The sequence below is a fragment of the Balaenoptera borealis genome (assembly GCF_965194805.1).
Source record: "Balaenoptera borealis genome assembly, chromosome: X".
Classification (NCBI taxonomy): domain Eukaryota; kingdom Metazoa; phylum Chordata; class Mammalia; order Artiodactyla; family Balaenopteridae; genus Balaenoptera; species Balaenoptera borealis.
Window position 1 is genome coordinate 94,063,965 of NC_138881.1, and position 19,431 is coordinate 94,083,395.

A 19,431-nucleotide genomic window follows, 5' to 3' on the forward strand; every position below is an offset into this window, starting at 1 on the left:
GTATATCAATTTTGAGAGAATTGACACTTTCATTGTATGGAGTTTCCCAATCTATGAACACGGTACGTGTATCCATTTATTTAGATCTTGGATTTCTTTCATCATTGTTTTTTTTAGTTTTCAGCTTACGAGTCCATACAAGTACAGGTTTTGTTAGATTTAAATCTAAGTACTTAATTTTTTTTGAGTGATTGTAAATGGTATTGTATTTTTAATTTCAGTTTTCACATGTTCATTATTAGCATATAGGAACAGTTGATTTTTTTTTAACTTTGGGTTTATTTATTTATTTATTTATTTATTTTTGGCTGTGTTGGGTCTTCGTTTCTGTGCGAGGGCTTTCTCTAGTTGCGGCAAGTGGGGGCCACTCTTCATCGCGGTGCGCGGGCCTCTCATTATCGCGGCTTCTCTTGTTGCGGAGCACAGGCTCCAGACGCGCAGGCTCAGTAATTGTGGCTCACGGGCCCAGTTGCTCCGCGGCATGTGGGATCTTCCCAGACCAGGGCTCGAACCCGTGTCCCCTGCACTGGCAGGCAGATTCCCAACCACTGCGCCACCAGGGAAGCCCAAAACAGTTGATTTTTGTATGATGATATTGTATCCTGCGACCTTACTAAACTCCATTATTAGATGGAGCATTTTTTATAGATTCTTTTATGTTTTCCATGTAGATAATCATGGCATTTGCAAATGGAGACAGTTTTCTTTCTTCCTTTGTGATCTGTGAGCATTTTATTTCCTTTCTTGCCTTACTGCACTGGGAAGTACTATGTTGAATCCCAGTGATGAGAATAGAAATCCTTGCCTTGTTCCCAATCTTAAGGCAAAAGCATTCAGTCTTTCATCATGATGTATGATGTTAGCTGTGGCTGTGTATTTTTATCAGCTTTACTGAGATATAATCCACATGCCATACAATTCACCCATTTAAAGTTTACAATTCAATGGCTTTTTATACATTCACGGAACTTTGCATCTATTGCCACAATCAATTTCAGAACATTTTCATTATCCCCAAAAGAAATCATATACCCCCTAGCTATCACCAACCAATCCCTCATCTCTTCCAGCCCAAGGCAACCACCAGTCTACATTCTATCTCTATAGATTTGCCTATTTTGCACGTTTCATATAAATGGAATCGTACAATATGTGGTCTTTGAGACTGGCTTCTGTCACTTAGCATAATTTCTTCAAGGTTCATCCGTGTCGTAGCATGTATCAGTACTTCATTTATTTTTATTGCTAAATAATACGCCGTTGTATGCACATAGCACATTTTGTTTATTCATTCATCAGTTGATGGACATTTGTGTTGTTCCCACTTCTTGACTGTCATGGTTGTCTTTTTATTACTAACAGTTCTTTAAATAGTCTAGATAGAAGTCTCTTATGAGATATATGATTTGCAAATATTTTCTCCCATTCTGTGGATTGCCTTTTCACTATCTTGATGGTGTCCTTTAAAGTACAAATTTTTTAATTTTAATGATGTCCATTTTATATATTTTTTCTTTTGTTGCCTGGGCTTTTAGCGTTATATCTAAGAAACCATTGCCTGATCCAAGGTTGCTAAGATCTATCTATCTATCTATCTATCTATGTTTTTTCCTAAGAGTTTTATAGTTTTAGCTCTTACATTTACCTCTTTGATCCATTTGAGTTAATTTTTTATATGGCATGAAGTAGGAGTTCAACTTCGTTCTTTTGCATGTGGATATACAGTTGTCCCAGTACCATTTGTTGAGAAGACTTCTTTCCCCATTGAAATTTCATGGCATGCATGTCGAAAATCAATTGGTCATAAATGTGAGGGTTTATTTTTGGACTCTCAACTCTATTCCATTGTTCTATAAGTATATGTGTATGTATATATATGTGTGTGTGTGTGTGTGTGTGTATGTATATCTTCCAATCCATGAACTTGGGATGTCTTTCCATTTATTTAGGGTTAGATCCCATTTATTTAGGTCTTCTTTAATTTCTTTCAACCATGTTTTGTATGGTACAGATTATAAGTTTTGTACTTATTTTGTTAAATTCATTCCTAAATATTTTATTATTTTTGGTGCTATTGTAAATGGAACTGATTTATTAATTTTATTTTTGGTTTGCCTATTGCTCCTGTGTGGAAATGAAATTTATATTTTGTATATTGATTTTGTATCTTGCAACCTTGCTGAACTTACTAGTTTTAATTGGTTTTTAGTGGATTCTTTAGGATTTTCTAGATATAGATCATGTCATCTGTGATTATCGTTTTATTTCTTCCTTTCCATTCAGAAGGGCTTTTATTTCATTTTCTTGCCTAATTGTCCTGACTAGAGCCTCCAGTACAATGTTGAATGGAAATGGCATGGGCAGACATCCTTGATTTGTTCATAATCTTAGGGGGAAAGCGTTTACTCTTTCACCATGAAGTATGATATTAGCTGTGGGTTTTTCATAGATACTCTTTACTAGGTTGAGGAAGTTCCTTTCTATTCCTAGTTTGTTGAGTGCTTTATGATGAAGGGTTGTTAAATTTTGTCAAGTGCATTTTTCTGTATCTATTAAGATAAACATGTGGTTCTTGTCCTTTATTCTATTGAAGTGTAATTCAATTGAATTACATTAATTGGTTTTTGGATGGTTAGCCTACTCTGCACTCCTGGAAAAACTCCCAGTTTGTCACGGTATGTAATCCTTTTAGATATTGCTTGGTTCAATTTGCTGGCTGTGGGGGTCTCCCTTGTTTATTTTTTGCTTTTGTAGATGTTCTTTATCAAGTCCAGGAAGCTCCCCTCTATTCCGGTTTTCTGAGAGTTTTTTTTAAAAATCATGAATGGGTGTTGGATTTTGTCAAATGCTCTCCTGCATCAATTGACATGGTCATATCATTTTTCTTGTGTAGCCTGTTGACACTTTGGATTTTCAATGTAGCCTGTTGTATTTTCATTTTTGTTCTGTTCTGTAGGTTAGAAGTCCCGGTAGACTTGACAGGGTTTGCCGTTCAAGATGTAAGTTTGACTGGGCTCTTATCTAGAGGTTCTGTGGATGAATCTCCTTCCAAGCTCATTCAGGTTTTTGGCAGGATTCAGTTCCTTGGGGGTATATGTTTGAAGTCTCCATTTCCTTGCTGGTTGTCAGCCAGGTGTCCTTTGTGCTCCTAGAGGCTACCCACATTCCTTCTTACATGGCCCCCTCCATCTTCAAAGCCAGTGACCTGGCAACCTGTCATGTCAAATCCTTCTCATGCTTCAAATCTCTCTGGCTTCCTCTTCTGCTTACTCACCAGAGAAAACTCTCTGCTATTAAAGGGTTTATGTGATTAGATTAGGCCCATTCAGATAATCTCCATTCTACCGTATAATGTAATATAATCATTGGAATTATTTCTCGTCAAATTGATAGCTCCACCCACATTCAGGGGAGGAGATTTTACAAGAGCAAGGGTCATTGGGGATCATATTTAGAACTTTGTCTACCACAGAAATTAAGTTTAAAAAGTGAACTAATTTAAAGAAAAATGTTGGGTAAATGATATGGCCATGTGAGGAGTGCATGGAAACAGCTTGGGACCTAGATGAATAAGTAGTTCATTTTAAGTTTCCTTCCATATTCTATGATTCCATAGTTGGGAAGTTACGGAATTCTGCTTTTCTGTCTGCTGTGAGGTAAAATGTATAAAATATCAGAGTCCAGTGTATTCTTCACATATGTCATGGTCATGAAAGACCAAGGAACTGTTTCCGGTTAACGGATACTAGAGAGACATGATAACTAAATTCAAGGATTGATCCATGTTTGAGTCCTATATCAGATAAAAAAAATTTTGTTTTGGTCTAAAGGATGTTAGTGGGATAATTGATGAAATTTGAAAAAAGTTTTCTGATTAGATGATAGTATTATATCAATATTAATTTCCTTATTTTAATCATTATACTGTGGCTATATAAGAGAATAACCTTGTTTTTTTAAGGAAATATACACTGAATTATTTACAAATAAAGGGGCATGATGTCTGCAACTTACTCTCAAATGGTTCAGAAAAAAATAATAGTGTATGTGAACATAAATATGTACAAAAAAGAGAGAAAAGGATGAAGCAAATGTAGGAAAATGTTAACATTTGAGGAATCTGAGTGAAGAGTATATGGAAATTCTTTATACTACACTTTTACACTTTATATTAATGGAACTTCAGATGAGAATCACAACCCTGGCTGACACCTTTTCAGCCCAGAGATACCCTGAGCAGGAGATTCAGGCATACCGTGTCTGGACTTCTGACCCATGCATGGGAACTGTGAGATTATAAATTTATGTGTGTGTGTGTGTGCGTGTGTGTGTGTGTGTTTAGTTCAGTCAAAAGGTGTATAAGAAGCATTTGAAATGGAAGAAAGTGTAGACTCAAGAGACATTATGGAGAGGAAATCACCAAAATTTGGTACCTGACCAGATGTGGTCAGAGAGAGAAAAGGTGGGGATGGTCCTGAAGTTAGGAGCCTGGGAATTGGGATAAACTGACAGAAAGAGGCAAATCTAGATGAAGAGCTGGTTGGGAGAAAAAATAAGTTTTAGGCATCTTAAGTTTGAGTGACTAGGGGACATGTGTGGAAAGAAACCATCCAGTAGAAAGGAGTTGGTTAAGATTGACGCTGAGGGAATTCCCTGGCGGTCCAGTAGTTGAGATTCCATACTTTCACTGCAGGGGGTGCGAGTTTGATCCCTGGTCAGGGAACTAAGATCCCACATGCCGTACGGTGTGGCCAAAAATCAAAACAAAACAAAAACCAAAACAAAGAAAGAAACAAAAAGATCGACGGTGAATAGAGAGGTCAAGGCTAGAGCCAGAGTTGTGGGAGTCATCACAACAGTTTTGGATACATCTGTTGTGAAGGGAAGACAGGCTGAAAATAGAGGGATGTTTCTGGGTCCAGCACAGCACACTCAACCGGCTATGAGTACTTGCTCTGACATCAGACAGGTGGGGGTTTAAAATCCTGGCTTTGCTCACTTCTAGCTGTGGGCCCTCAAACAAGTTCCTTCATGTCTCTGAGCCTCATTTTTTTTTTCCAGCTATGAAATGGTGATACTCATCATACATGCCTTCCTTTGAGGGTTACATGAGCTAACCTATATAGAGCTCTTAGCCTAGTGCTTGGCACATGGTTGGAGCTGGAGAAATAGGAGCTGCAGGGAATTCCCCAGCAGTCCAGTGGTTAAGACTCTGCGCTTCCACTGCAGGAGGCACGGGTCCAATCCCTGGTCGGGGAACTAAGATCCCACATGCTGCGCAGCGCGGCCAAAAAAAAAAGAAAAGAAAAGCAACAATTGTTATCGATTGATATTTCCTTTCTCGTGCTTGTCCACATTAAGTAGCCTTCTCCTCAAAGGCCCATGCAGTTCAGGTCTCTACGGTTTGCTGGCTGAAATGAAGCAAAGCTACCACAGCATGGCGTCTTCTGCTTATGCGAGACAGGTCCACAACCTGTCACTGAAAAAGGTGGACTCCTTTCCTCTTCTGGCAAATTAAGAGCAAGGTGCAAGGGGCTCTAGGAAGTAAGAGTCAGGGCGGATGGAGCAAGGGCAGGCCGCAAAGACTTACTTGGATCACCATGTGTGATTCATTCTTCAGAAGCCTTCCCTAGGCCATCCCGGGAAAGGGATATTTAGAGGAAAGGGGTAGCATGATCTAGGGTGAAGGATGGGCACAGTGTACAAGGGGGCAATTTAATGAAAGGTATTTGGTGCCTAGATGGCCTGATACGTGTCTAGGGAGGAAGTGGGTTCTAAGGGAATGTGCGTGGCCCAGGAATGAGGAGATCTGGCTTCATCTGCTGGCATTAATTCTCTCTATGGAAGATGCAGCTCTGGGCAGTACACTTCCAGCTTAATTCCCCCTCCCCTCTGCTGTAACACTAATCGATCTGTAGTCTTCTTCTACTAGATGTTAATGCAATCAAAGAGATTGCAATGACCTTAAGATTTCCTGATTAATGCCCCCTCCCACGCCCCCAGTCAGCATTACTTTCTTGAATTTCTCAGTGCTTGGCTCATTTCTCAGCTCACTTGGCTCTGCTCCATCTTCCAAGTACCTTTTTCCTGTCCTGGGGAGAGGGTTTGGGTGAAGTGGTGGAGCTCTGGGCGGCTTCTTGGCAGCGGCAGATGGAGAATTCCTGTCCTTGAATGAAGCTGTACTCCCCAAAGTGGAAGGTTTTTGGGTTTTGACAAAGAGCAATCTCAGAAAAAGGGACATTGGGAAATGGTAAGTGTGAGTGTGTGTGTGTGTGTGTGTGTGTGTGTGTGTGCGCGCGCGCGCGTGCGCGTGCATACATGCACGAGAGAGGGAGAGAGAGATATTTATTGAGAGGTACCAGGAGCCTGTCAATAAATGAGGAATCTTGAGAAACTGGTAGGAACAAACTGAAATCATTATTTCATCTCAGGCCAAAGGAGGCACAAAAAGAAACATGCTGAGCCAAAGATAAGGAGCAGGGATTACCAATTTCAGTGGGAAGGAGCTTAAGATACAGAAATTGATAGATCAGCTTCTTAGGTGGGCAGCCGGAGTCAATGCAAACTGCCCAAAGCAGGACTTGTGATTTTTCTTCTACAGTGTTCCTCTTCTTGTCAGTCCCATATAGTAAATGGCACTACAGTTACCCAGTTGCTTAAGTCAGACTCCTAGTCATTATCCTGAATGCCTCTTGTTCCCTCTTGCATCAAGTACTAGCCGTCAGCAAATCTGCTGACCTGCCTTCAAAATATATCCTGAATTTGCCCACCTCTCACTACCTCCTCAGCTCTTACCTAGTGGGGGCCACCATCATCTCTCTCCTTGTCCACCCCTGCAGTCTCCCAACTGGTCTACTTGCTTCAACTCGATGCAAAGTGCTTTCGTGCATGGATGTTCAGGTTGTGTACTGCGCAAGGGCACCGTGGCTCTGGGTGTGCCATTTTTATCATAGATGCTTATTACTAACTTACATAAGAGGGTACAGATGGGTGCAGACATTCTGGGCTTCTTGGCTTTAAGTCTGAGAGCAGAGGAAGAGAGCCTGCTCCTACATAAACCTATACCAGTACACACGGTCTTGTACAGACTCCGGAGAGCACACATGCGTGCACGCGCGTGCGCACACACACACACATTTGGTGGCACAAGTGGGCTCTGTCCCTCCCAAGGCCTGGGTGTCCCCTGAGTTCACTTCTCTCACTCACCACCCATTGCTCTCACATTCTAAAGCCCCATCCCTCCCACCCACAGTTGCCTCATCTTGGGGGGGGGAGGCGGTGGAACAGTGGGGTGCAAAGTGCTGTTGATGGTACATTTTTCTAGGGACAAGAAATGCATAAGTAAGAAGAATGTGGGTGCACACAGCCAAGGCTGCTGCCTGCCGGGACTCTGGTAAACTCCCTTGGGCAGAACTTATAGTGGTTTAGGTTGTAGCCTAATTTTTGTGCTTTTAACTTGAAGAAGGGGTGTCTTTTTTGTAATGCACACAAAGACACTGTATCAGAGAGTGGCAGCCCTGCCCCCCAATGATCTCAAAGCTGTATAACCGTCAGCAAGAACTGAAACAAACATTTGAGTACATTGATCCTTTGCTTAAAACCTTCCATTTAGGGCTTCCCTGGTGGCGCAGTGGTTAAGAATCCGCCTGCCAATGCAGGGGACACGGGTTCAAACCCTGGTCCGGGAAGATCCCACATGCCGCGGAGCAACTAAGCCCGTGTGCCGCAACTACTGAAGCCCGCGCGCCGCAACTACTGAAGCCCGCGTGCCTAGAGCCCGCGCTCCACAACAAGAGAAGCCACCGCAATGAGAAGCCCGCACACCGTAACGAAGAGTAGCCCCCGCTCGCCGCAACTAGAGAAAGCCCACGCATAGCAACGAAGACCCAATGCAGCCAAAAATAAATAAAATAAAATAAATACATTTAAAAAAACCCTTCCATTTATTTCCCAATGTTCTTAGGATGAAGACAAAACTCCTTACCTGGCCTGTAAGGCTCTAATGATCTGGCCCCTGCCTTCCTCTGCAGCCTCATCTCATACCACCCTCTCCCATGCCCTACACCCAACCCCAGGCGTACTGGCTTTAGGACCCTGGATCATGCAAGCTCATCCCTGTACCATGCCCCCCCGCCCCCTTCTAGAGTGCTAACCCTATGAAGCAAGGACTTTATCTTATTCAGTATTATGTCATCACCTAGTACAGAGCTTGCCATGTAATAGGTGATCAATAAATATTTGCTGAGTGAATAAATAACAGGACAGGAACAGGAAAATGGGCCAACTTCGACCCACCCGAATGGCTCTAAGATGAACCTCAACTCAGCCCCATCGCTAGTGTGCTTTCAGATCCTCTGGTGAAATGACATGGCCGGAATATGCAGGCTGTTTAAACATCAGAAAGCTGAAAGACCGGTTTGGCCAGAAGGAATAATAATAGTCAGCATAACCGGCAGTTATTGAGGTATTAGCACGTGGTGGGGCGTTGCTTTAGGCACTTTACTCATTTACTCTCCGCAATAACCTTCTGAGGTATTGTTAGTATTATTCCCATTTGGCGATGAGCAGACCCAGGAGATTCAGTCACTTGATTCAAACGCAGACAGTTTGAATGGAGTTTCTCTGCTGTACTGTGGAAGGGTGAGAATCCTCTAATTTCCTCTGGTTTCTTTCTTGAAATGCCCTGGGAGTGTTTCCCCGGTGCAGTCTCATCGTCTTGAACCCAGCCCCGGGAAGCAGGTGGGAGAGGGTCACGTGCCGTGTTGGCAAGCAGCAGCGAATGCAGATCTAGTTAGCGTCCCCATGGGCAAGGAGCCACTTCGGTGATTGACAATATAAATTAAAAAGCTGAGATCTTTTCTCCTTTCTTGATATTGAAATCTATAAAACCATCAAATCCTAAACCAGTCTCACCCAACTAAAAGGGAGTTGCAGTCACAAAGCAAATTTAACACCTCTTCCAATTTTTCTGACATCAAGTGGAGCGCTTCCACTGAGGTGATAATGGCATTAGTTTGAAGCTCTCCACGGCTGAAACCTCAGCTATTACAGGGCTAGATTGCACCCGGCACCTTCACATGGGATGAGAAATTGACATGTGGGAAAGAGGCAACTGACCTGGTAGGTTTTGCAGCCTGACCACGAATAAAGAGAATAAAAAAAATAAAGCAAGGGACAGAAAAAGCAGAGTGATCCTCATCATTAAGGACGTTAGCCTGCTCATGGGCATAACAGAAATGTTTCTTTTTTCTTTATCCCACTTTTTTGGACACTCTTTAACAAAAGACGGCTGTTTAAAACACAATTTGACATCAGTTTGCCCCTCCCTGCTCATAGCCTGTATTGCAAATTTGTGGGCTATACGGGGGGGTTTCCCCACATATTTTATCAGAATACTAGAACTAGAGAAAGGACCTAACAAGCCATTTCGTTCAACTCATTGACTTTATAGATGGGGAGGCTGAGGCCGAGAGAAGGATGGCTTGCTTTTATTTTCACTAAGCGTGTGTGGGCGGGGCGGGGGGGGGTAGATGATCCTTGGAAGCTATTAAGGGGAGAGACAGAACAAACTGCATTGCGAAGGGGAAGGGGTGAAGAAAAATGTTAGTGTTTCATAAATAGCTAGTCATTTGTCACATAAATATATACACATTGCAAACAACACCCCTCTCTGTGGCAGAAACAGAGGGGATGTTCTATACAGAGGGAGGACCTCAGCCAAGGAAGCTAAATGGGGGTCATTCATCCCTCCAACCTCTTTCTGCCATCGCACAGATTGGTCCAATCCACCACCTAGGTGTTCCGTGGGCTTACAGCATTTTGCTCGGCAGAGACTTCCAAACACTGCTTTGCAAGTGGCTGGTGGCATTTAACCTCTGTGGGAGGGATGGTGCCTTTGCCTTTCATCATGGAATCCATTATTTTTCTTTTTTCTTTGAAGCACAGTGCAGAGCCTTTTTTTTTTTTTCAAATTGCACAGCAAAAATAGAAATGTAGCCAGCCCTAAGTACAGCCCTGTGGAGGAGGTTCAGGGCAACCATCCCTCAGGCAGTGTGTATACAGAGTGTGCTCATTTCAGAAGTTGATGGTAAATCCTGTAGGGAGGGAGGCAGAAAGTACCAGCTCTTCTTCCTCTTCTGCCTTAAAGGGAGACAGACTTGAAAGAGGTGGAGCTGGGAACTCTGGAGAAAGCCAGCCCAAGTGCAGTCGTAGACCCTACCTGGGGAAGTCAGAGTGGACAGCTTAGCTCTGAACTTGCTGTGAGACCTTGGGTAAGTCACTTCCCGTCTTTGGGTCTCTGGTTTGTTTTTTTTTTTTTAATTTTTGGCTGTGTTGGGTCTTCGTTTCTGTGCGAGGGCTTTCTCTAGTTGCAGCAAGCGGGGGCCACTCTTCATCGCGGTGCGCGGGCCTCTCACTATCGCGGCCTCTCTTGTTACGGAGCACAGGCTCCAGACGCGCAGGCTCAGTAGTTGTGGCTCACGGGCCCAGTTGCTCCGCGGCATGTGGGATCTTCCCAGACGAGGGCTCGAACCCGTGTCCCCTCCACTGGCAGGCAGATTCTCAACCACTGCGCCACCAGGGAAACCCTCTCTGGTTTTTTTTTTCTGCCTCTTCTGCCTCACAGGATATCTGAAAGGCATAACTGAGGAGAAAATAGACACACATAGGCTTTGGAAACTGTAAAAACTCAATATAAGTGCAACCTATTATTGTTGTTGTTTTATGTCTGCTCCTTGCCTCTGGTGGTTGGACCATCTTGGTATAGAACATCTAGGACAGATCCAAGGTCTCTGGAACTACAGAAGGGAGAGGGTGGGAGGGGTCAGTAAGAGTGGGAACAGAGCCCACATGAATCAGAGCCCCACCACTTTCTTAACCTCTCTGTGTCTTTCAAAGGCTCTCTGAGCCTCAGTATTCTCATCTATAAAGTGGGGTTGTTGTGAGGATTTAAGTGAGTCAATGAATGGAAAGCTCTTATGCCAGCAGCACTGGCATGAAGTAGGTGTTTGATAATAATGACTGTTACTAATGTTATTTGCTTCTGTGTCCTGAAGAGAAATGTGATCCCTTAATGCCAGTGCATGGCTAGTCCTTGGTAAAAAAATATAGATTCCTGGGCCTCACCCTGAAGAAGTTCTGCTTCTGTAGGTTTGGAATGGAGCACAAGAGTGTGTATTTAACAAAAACTCCATTGGTCTAGAGTAGTGTTTTTCAAGCTGCCAATTATTACCCACTGCTCAGAAAATCAATTTAGTGGGTAGTGACCAGGATTAAAAAAAAGAAAAGGAATGGACTAGGAAATAACAGTGTGCACTGCACACAGTAAGGGTAAGGATTGCTTCAGGACATGTTTGTTGTATACATATATATACACACACACATATATAATATATATTTCCGTGATGTGTGCTATATGAATGACAAATGTATTTCTTACTTTAGATCATGGTCCAAAATGTTGGAAAGACACTAGAGGATACTATCTTCCATCTGGAGACAATAGTATCCAGAGAAATTATCTGTCAAGTCCCAGCCCAGACAAGAAATGGCCAACAAGAGAATGGAGAAGGATCCATTTCTCCTCTCCCCATTTCTCCCATGCTATGCTTGGGTTGACAGAGTTGGTTGTTCTCTAATTAGAATGAGTTCTAATAATGTGTAATGGCCCTGGCCTGAGATGTAAGGTCAAGGTAGGGGTATTGCTATGGGTATCAGGCTAATTGCATTGACCCCCATTAGACAGAAAGTGCATCTGAGTAAATTGGGGTGTTTAGTTGCTATTGGTTAGTGAGCGCTTTGTAAACAAACACAGTTTGTTCCGCTCCTTCTTTCAGACTTTGATACTTATTTGACCATTTGAAACTCTTTTGTTACTTTTGTGAAATCAAATAATAGACTTAAAACTCTGTTTCAATTCACAGGGACCAACATCAGTGTCTTTTTACTCCCCACTTGGTATGTTGAGGGTATTGGTATCCCTAAACCTTTCTCCCATGTGCCCCACCTAAAGGGAGCAGCTACTCCCGGACTCCAGCCCATTATGGTCCTGGGAATAGCTTACCTGGGCAGTGAGGCTTTCTCAGATCCCCTTCTGTAAGCTGTAGGCCTTGCAGGACCCCCTACCCCTACTACTTCAGAACTCCCTGTCTCCTTTATATTTTCTCTGTGGTACTTATCAAAACATAACATACTGTATTGTAAGTAATAAACAGATGACAAAAATAACCCCATGTGTCCAGATCTCTTTTTCTCGAAAGATTGGAAATTGAATTTTATGTGAGGTCTTCCACTTTTTAAATGTTGCTAGATCGTCTGATTTTTCTAGAGAGCTTGGAAATCTGAATATTTATGTAAAATCTTCTGATTTTTGTGTTGCTTACCAGATGAAAAATTTTTTAAACACGATTTGGGCTGAAGAAAATATGTTCATGGCCCAGATTTGGGCTGTGGATCACTAAGCTAGATTGTAGCGGAACTGGATCTTGAACCAGCTTTCTTGCTTCCCAGGGCTCTCTCACATTCCCCCTGTGCCTGCTGGGCTGCCCCTCTTCTGCTGAGGGTTGCACCATGCTGGCCTGTGTAGAGGACAACATTCCGTTCAGTCCCAAGTGCCCTCCTCACAGGGGTTGTAACACAGCCATCACCACCCATCTGATAAGCACCAGGCACTTCTCACTCCACAGTGTGTGAATTTCCCTGCCTTCCCAATCTCAACAGTGGATATTGCCTCTTGGCGCTCTTTATTGCTTTTGCTCCAGTGATAGAATGAAGACAAGGCCTTTATAGGAATGTTATTAGCATTGCTCCCAGCCAGCGGTATCTTCCAGTAGAATCGGTGTGGTCTAGGGTAAAGAATCTGGGGCTTCAAGTCCAGAGGGCTGGGCTGAATTCTCAGATGTGTGACCTGAGACAACTTACTTAACCTCCCTGGCCTTCAATTTACTTAACTGTAAAAATGAGAAAAATTAAGATCTTGCCTCTCTGGGCTGCTATGAGGCTAAAGTGAGATAATATGTATGACAGCTATTTGAAAAGAGAACATTTTACAACTGTGAGGGTATAGTATCATTTTGAAATCAACAAAATATTTATTGAGCACCTACTATGGGCCAGCTAATAGACCAAGGAACTCAATGCCTACCTGCCTCCATGAGCTCTAGTCTAACTCAGAAAAAGGGACATATGCGAGTGGAAAGAGAGTCAGCACTGCAAAGCCAGAGATGACCAGGCTGAATGAAATGTACAGACTGTATAATAAGAGAGATTGTGGTGGAAAGGGCTGATCACTGAAGGATTCCTGGAGGGAGTTGCATTTGAGCTGCGTTTGGAAAAAAAAATCGGTAGGATTGCGTTGGCAGAGGGAAGAAGAAAGACATTCTAGGAAGGGACAACAGCACGGGTAAGGGCTGAAATCATGTGTGTTGGAGGCCTAATCTCCACGGAGTGGAGGGTTCAAGTAGTGACTAGCAGATGATCGCTTCTCCACTTGGCTGGAACGCAGAAGAGAAAATCCAACAAAGCGTGCTTCTTATGGAATCAAAGCAGAGTCCAAATGGGGCAGTGGGCATGTTTGATTACATTACAGGAGGGCCTAGTACTGTACAGTAGGTCATAATAATAGTTCCCACCTCATGGCGCTGTTCTGAGCATTGAAGGAGGTGATGTGTTTGAAACATTTAGCGCAGGGCCTGATATATGATTAGTTCTAAAGAAATGTTAGTTGTCATTATCATCATCATTTTCCATCTTACATTGATGTCAGGGGTTAATAACATGGGCTTTGAAGTCTGCCTGATATTAGTTGTGTTACCTTGGGCAAGGCATATCACCTCCCTGTTTCTCAGTTTCCTGGTCTTTAAAATGGGAATAATACTAGTGCCAACTGAAACAATAATAATAATAATAGTAGTAGTAGTAATAATAATAATAATAATAATGCCAACTGAAAAGGGCTATTATGAGGATTAAATGAATTAATCCAAGTAAGGTGCTTATCACAATGCCTGGTACACGGAAAGCACTCAATAGATGTTAGCTATTACAATGACTATGGCCAGGTAATCATTAATGTAATATGACTGCATAACAAAAAATTGGGGAAATTGAGAAACAGAAACAAAATCACCCTAAATCTTACTACTAAGATACAACTGCTTGCTATTATTTTGAGATCTGGTTCTTAAATCTGAAATGTCTTTTGTTGAGAAAATCAAGACTGCAGAAAATGGCACGGATTTTGGGATGCAGTGGTCATTTCATTAAATATTTAGTGAGCACCTACTATATGCTACTGATATTCCAGGGGCTGAGATTCAGCCAGAAACAGGACATGCATGATCCCTGCTTTTAGGGTACTTATAGCCCAATAGAGGGGGATAGGAAAACAAAATAAAAGTATAAAATAAGCAGTGGGTTTTGCCCACATAGGCCTTGGTCAACAATAAGCAAGAGGGGGCAGCCCCGGTAGTTCCTGCCCAGCTGTCCTTACCACTCTGTAGACCGCAGGGAGAGGGCTCATTGGTCCAGAGGAGGACATGGAGAATAGGAGAAAGATGTAATCTCTTAGAGCTGAAAGGGACCAGGTTAATGTGATTCTGCCACTGGGCATCTGTTCATCCAGCCTTGGCTTAAAATAACACTGTCTCACCAGCCTGCTCAGCCTCCTGCAGGACCCTCTCAAGATCAGAAAGCCTTTTTGACAGGTTTACTGAAAATCTGCCTCCTTGCTACCACTGGGTGGCAGTAGTCCTAATTCTGTCACCCGAGCAACCCAGAATAAGTGCATACCTTCCATAGGAAAACATTTTTGAGATTTGAAAGCACGTGGGAAGCCTCTCTATCCCTGGATGCCTCTCTTTTTTAGGCCCCATGTCTCTGGTCCCTTCGAGAGCCACTCCTGTTATGGGATGGTTTCCAGCCCCTTTGTCAATTTCGAGACCCTCCTCTGGAGGTGTTCCACTTTCTCAATGGTCCTCTTAAAGTGTGCTGCATAGGCTGGAACAGGAGACTCCAGGAGAAAACAGCAGAGATTGCAGTGTGACAATTATATTCTGGAATCTAAAAACCTTACTTTTTTTTTTGAACATCTTTATTGGAATATAATTGCTTTACAATGGTGTGTTAGTTTCTGCTTTATAACAAAGTGAATCAGTTATACATATACATATGTCCCCATATCTCTTCCCTCTTGCATCTCCCTCCCTCCCACCCTCCCTATCCCACCCCTCTAGGTGGTCACAAGGCACCGAGCTGGTCTCCCTGTGCTATGTGGCTGCTTCCCACTAGCTATCTATTTTACATTTGGTAGTGTATATATGTCCATGCCACTCTCTCACTTCGTCCCAGCTTACCCTTCCCCTTCCCCGTGTCCTCGAGTCGATTCTCTCTGTCTGCGTCTTTATTCCTGTCCTGCCCCTAGGTTCTTCAGAACCATTTGTTTTTTTTTTTTTTTTTAGATTCCATATATATGTGTTAGCATACGGTATTTGTTTTTCTCTTTCTGACTTACTTCACTCTGCAGGACAGACTCTATGTCCATCCACCTCACTACAAATAACTCAACTTCGTTTCTTTTTATGGCTGAGTAATATTGCATTGTATATATGTGCCACATCTTCTTTATCCATTCATCTGTTGATGGACACTTAGGTTGCTTCCATGTCCTGGCTATTGTAAATAGAGCTGCAATGAACATTGTGGTACATGAGTCTTTTTGAATTATTAGAAACCTTACTTTCATTAATTCAACCTAAAATTGTGCTCTGTTTTTAGCAGCTAAATAATTTAGCTACGTTAAGCTGTTGGCTCAAATTATGCTATGGGTCAACTCGAACCCCTAGATCTTTTTTGAATTGTTTGTTTTTATGTGACCTGATGCTGAGCTATGCTTCCCTTATTTTGGCCTTACAAAATAGACTTTTAAGTTTTTGAGGATTTTTTTCTTTATCTTATAAATTTCACTTTATTTTTATTTTTTTTAATTTTAGCCCAGTTCTCCAGCCCATCTGAGCTCATTTTGAATCTCAGTTTTGTTCTTCAACATATTTGATATCCCTGCCAGCTTTGGGTCATCTTCAGACTTGTAAGTACATTTTCTGTGTCATCTAAGTTATTAGTAAAACTGCAAAAGCCTGTGGCCTTTCCCTGGTGACTTTTCTGCGGGTTGCCGCCTAAGCTTTGTGTAAAATTCTTTGATCAATTGCCAATCCATTTCACTTGTGCTATAATCTGGTTAATATGTTGCTGCCTTATCTCATCTCATTCATGAGAAAGTTATAGGAGACAATTTCAGATGCACTGCTGAACCCAAGATATGTTGTAGTTACAAAAGACAAGATGGATGAAGGATGATCTAAGATGGCTCGTTTTGTTTTGTAAAATGGAAACTACTGTACTTTTTTTTCCAATTATGAAAGTAATATAATTGTAAAGGTCAACAGCATACAAAAGTATATAAATTAGAAAGTGAAAGTCTCTCTGTAATTCTTTGTGCTGACAACCTACCAGATGACTGTGGTTAATAGTTTTGTGCATTCATAAACACAGATCTATGATTCAAATCAAATCATGCTAGAGAGAATGTTGTGTGACCTGCTTTTTTCACTTTCAGTCTTTTGGAAACATCTTTCCTTGTCAGAATATATAGTTTTACTTCATCCTTTTTAACACCATAGTGTTCTTTTCTGTGGATGTTTCCTAACTTAACTCATCAGTCCCGTATGGATGGACATTTAGATCATCGGCACATTTTTACTTTTGTAAGCAGCGTTGCATGGTGAACTTTCTTTGCTGGCTTGAGATGTTGTGTTGGGTGCTGGGTTTTGGCTCCTCTGGATTCCCCGTCCTTTGGCATCTTGTTTTCAATGTTCCAAATGCCAAGGGCCACCTCTACCAAAGAAAGAAGAACTGAAGAGGGCTCTGCCAACTCCCTGCTCATGTTTTGAGTTTGAAAATCTAAACGTTGTCCTCCCTCGAAGTGGAATTAAAGCTGCTTGAACTCCTGGGGGCCTTAGGAGAACCAAGAACCAAGGCACCCCAAGATCAAGTCCTGAGTGACAGACAGGCTCCGTGCCTGGCTGGCACAGGTGAGGTGATTAGGAGCAAGAAAAGGAAGGAGAACTTCCTTGCTGTTGAGCCACTCTTCCCCATCACACACCCTCAGCTCTGCCAAGTGAGGCCACTTGCTGGGCGCTGTATAGTTCCCTTCTTTCTCATCTTTGCACCTTTCCTCCTCCCTGCACACGTGCACCTCCCAGACTAAGGTAGGATCCACCTACTCGGAACTTCCAGAACACTTGAAGAGTGTGGGCTTGAGAGTCAGACCTGTGTTTGACTATCAGAGTTGTACCTGCCCAGCTCTGTCATCATGGGTGATCATATTACCTATTCCATAGAGTTATGAAGATTAAATGAGAACATATGTAAAACATCCAACACAGTGCTCCGCATAAACTGAGTGTTAAATAAATGACAGCAATAATTGATTGTATTTATATCCCCCTTTGGATACCTACCTCATTATAACTTGTGTGACTTCTATTTGTGTTCGTGTCTTGATCGCCTCCTCTAATTTATAAGCTCCCTTGAGAGAAGAGTTCTCTCTCTCTCTCATTCTCTCTCTCTCTCTTTTTTTCTCCCCGCCCCCCTGCCCCCGCCACCAACTAGAAAGCATAAAAGACCCACTGCTGGGGATTAGTGGAGCTCTTTAAAATTTAGATGGATGAATGTTGCCATCATATTTTAAATCTCTTTATCACTGTATTGTGTTCTCGTTAGAAAGCATCTTTCCCATTAACTAATCAACGGGGCCTTGTCCGTTGGGCAAGGCATTGGCATACATATTCCAACCACTGAGCCACTGGTCACAGAATTAGCAATCTACGGAATCGTAGCTTTGGGAAGGTTTCCAGAAAACAATGGCCTTGAGTGTGTGTTTATCTGAGCAGAATACATTTACATGTCGCTCTCAGGCTTCTGCTGTCTAAATGGAAAGGGACATCAAGCACCAACTTAGTTTAGGCCACCATGAAGTCTCTCTTAGACTACCACAGCGGCCTCCTAAGTTGTTTCCCTACTTTCACTCGTGCCCTCCACACTGCAGCAAGAGCAATCTTTAGACAATAGTAAATCAGATCACATCATTCCCCTCCTCAAAACCCTTCATTGGCTCTTATCTCACGTACTACAAAATCCAGTTAGCTTCCCATGGTCTACAAGGCCCTGCATAATCTGGCCCCTCCATATCTCTCCAAACTCATCTTGTTTCACTCTTCCCCTTGCCCACTCTGCACCACCCACGCTGGCCTTCTGTTGTGAGAACACACCCAGCTCATTCCTGCTTCAGTGCCTTCATTCTCATTCTGCTTGCCACCAGGAATTGAATCCCACCCATGCCCCAACTTTCCCATGGTTCCTTCTGTCCTTCAGGTTTCCACTTACTGATACCATCTCAGAATGGTATCATTCATTGAAGTCTTTCCTGTGTATCCTATCTCAAGTAGGTTCCCGTTGGTTCATGTCCCCCATGTTAATCTGAAACTCATTGGTTCTCAGCCCTCATTTCCCATTAGAAGTCACTCAGAGAACATTAAAAAAAATGGCCAGGCGCCTTCTAGACCAAGGAAATCAGAATCTCTGTGGATGAGTCCCAGGTTATCTATATTTTAAATGTTCCTCTGGTGATTTTAATGTGAAGCCAAGGTTGGCAGCTGCTGTTCTAATCTATCAGCTTGTCTATTTTCTCCTTAGTACTTATCACAAGCTGTAATTATTATGCTTATTCCATTCATTTATTCAATAAGTATTTATTGAGCCCCTACCATGTGCCCAGCATGACTCAAAATACAGGGATTAAAACAATGAACACCATAAACACAAATCCTAACCTTTATGTAACTTCCATTCTAATATGGAAGATAGACAATAAGATATATATGTGTATACACACACACACACACACACACACACATATATATATATAGCTGTGGACTGAATGTTTGTGTTTGTGACCCCCAAATTTCATATACTGAAGCCCTAACCTCCAATTGGAAGATATTTAGAGATGGGGCTTTGGGAGGTAATTAGGGTTAGATGAGGTCATGAGGGTAGGGCCCTGGTCTCATGAGATTAGTTTCCTTGTAAAAAGAGACACTGGAGAACTTACTCTGTCCCCCATCCCATTCCCCTCTCCCACACACACATGAGGAGAGGTCCTGTGAGCACATAGCAGACACCTACCAGGCAAGAGAAGAGGCCTTAGAATGAAACCTACCTTGCTGTCACCTTGATCTTGGATTTCCCAGCCTCCAGAACTGTGAGAAGTACATTTCTGTTGTTTAAGCCACCCAGTGTATGGTATTTTGTTAGGGCAGCCTGAGCAGACTAAGACATATGGTATGTTAGATAAGGATAAGTGCTAAGGAGAAAAATAAA

At 42.5% G+C, this 19,431-nt stretch overlaps 1 protein-coding gene across 2 annotated transcripts in view; it reads left to right on the plus strand.

Annotated features, from left to right (window-relative positions):
• The window catches only part of PAK3 (p21 (RAC1) activated kinase 3), a 277,117-nt gene that overhangs the window by 31,475 nt on the left and 226,211 nt on the right, over positions 1–19,431 (plus strand). For both annotated transcript variants that reach the window (XM_082377247.1, XM_082377246.1), the window contains exon 2: positions 15,987–16,081. The gene's annotated coding sequence lies outside the window, so the exon portion shown is untranslated. The remainder of the gene's footprint in view (positions 1–15,986; positions 16,082–19,431) is intronic.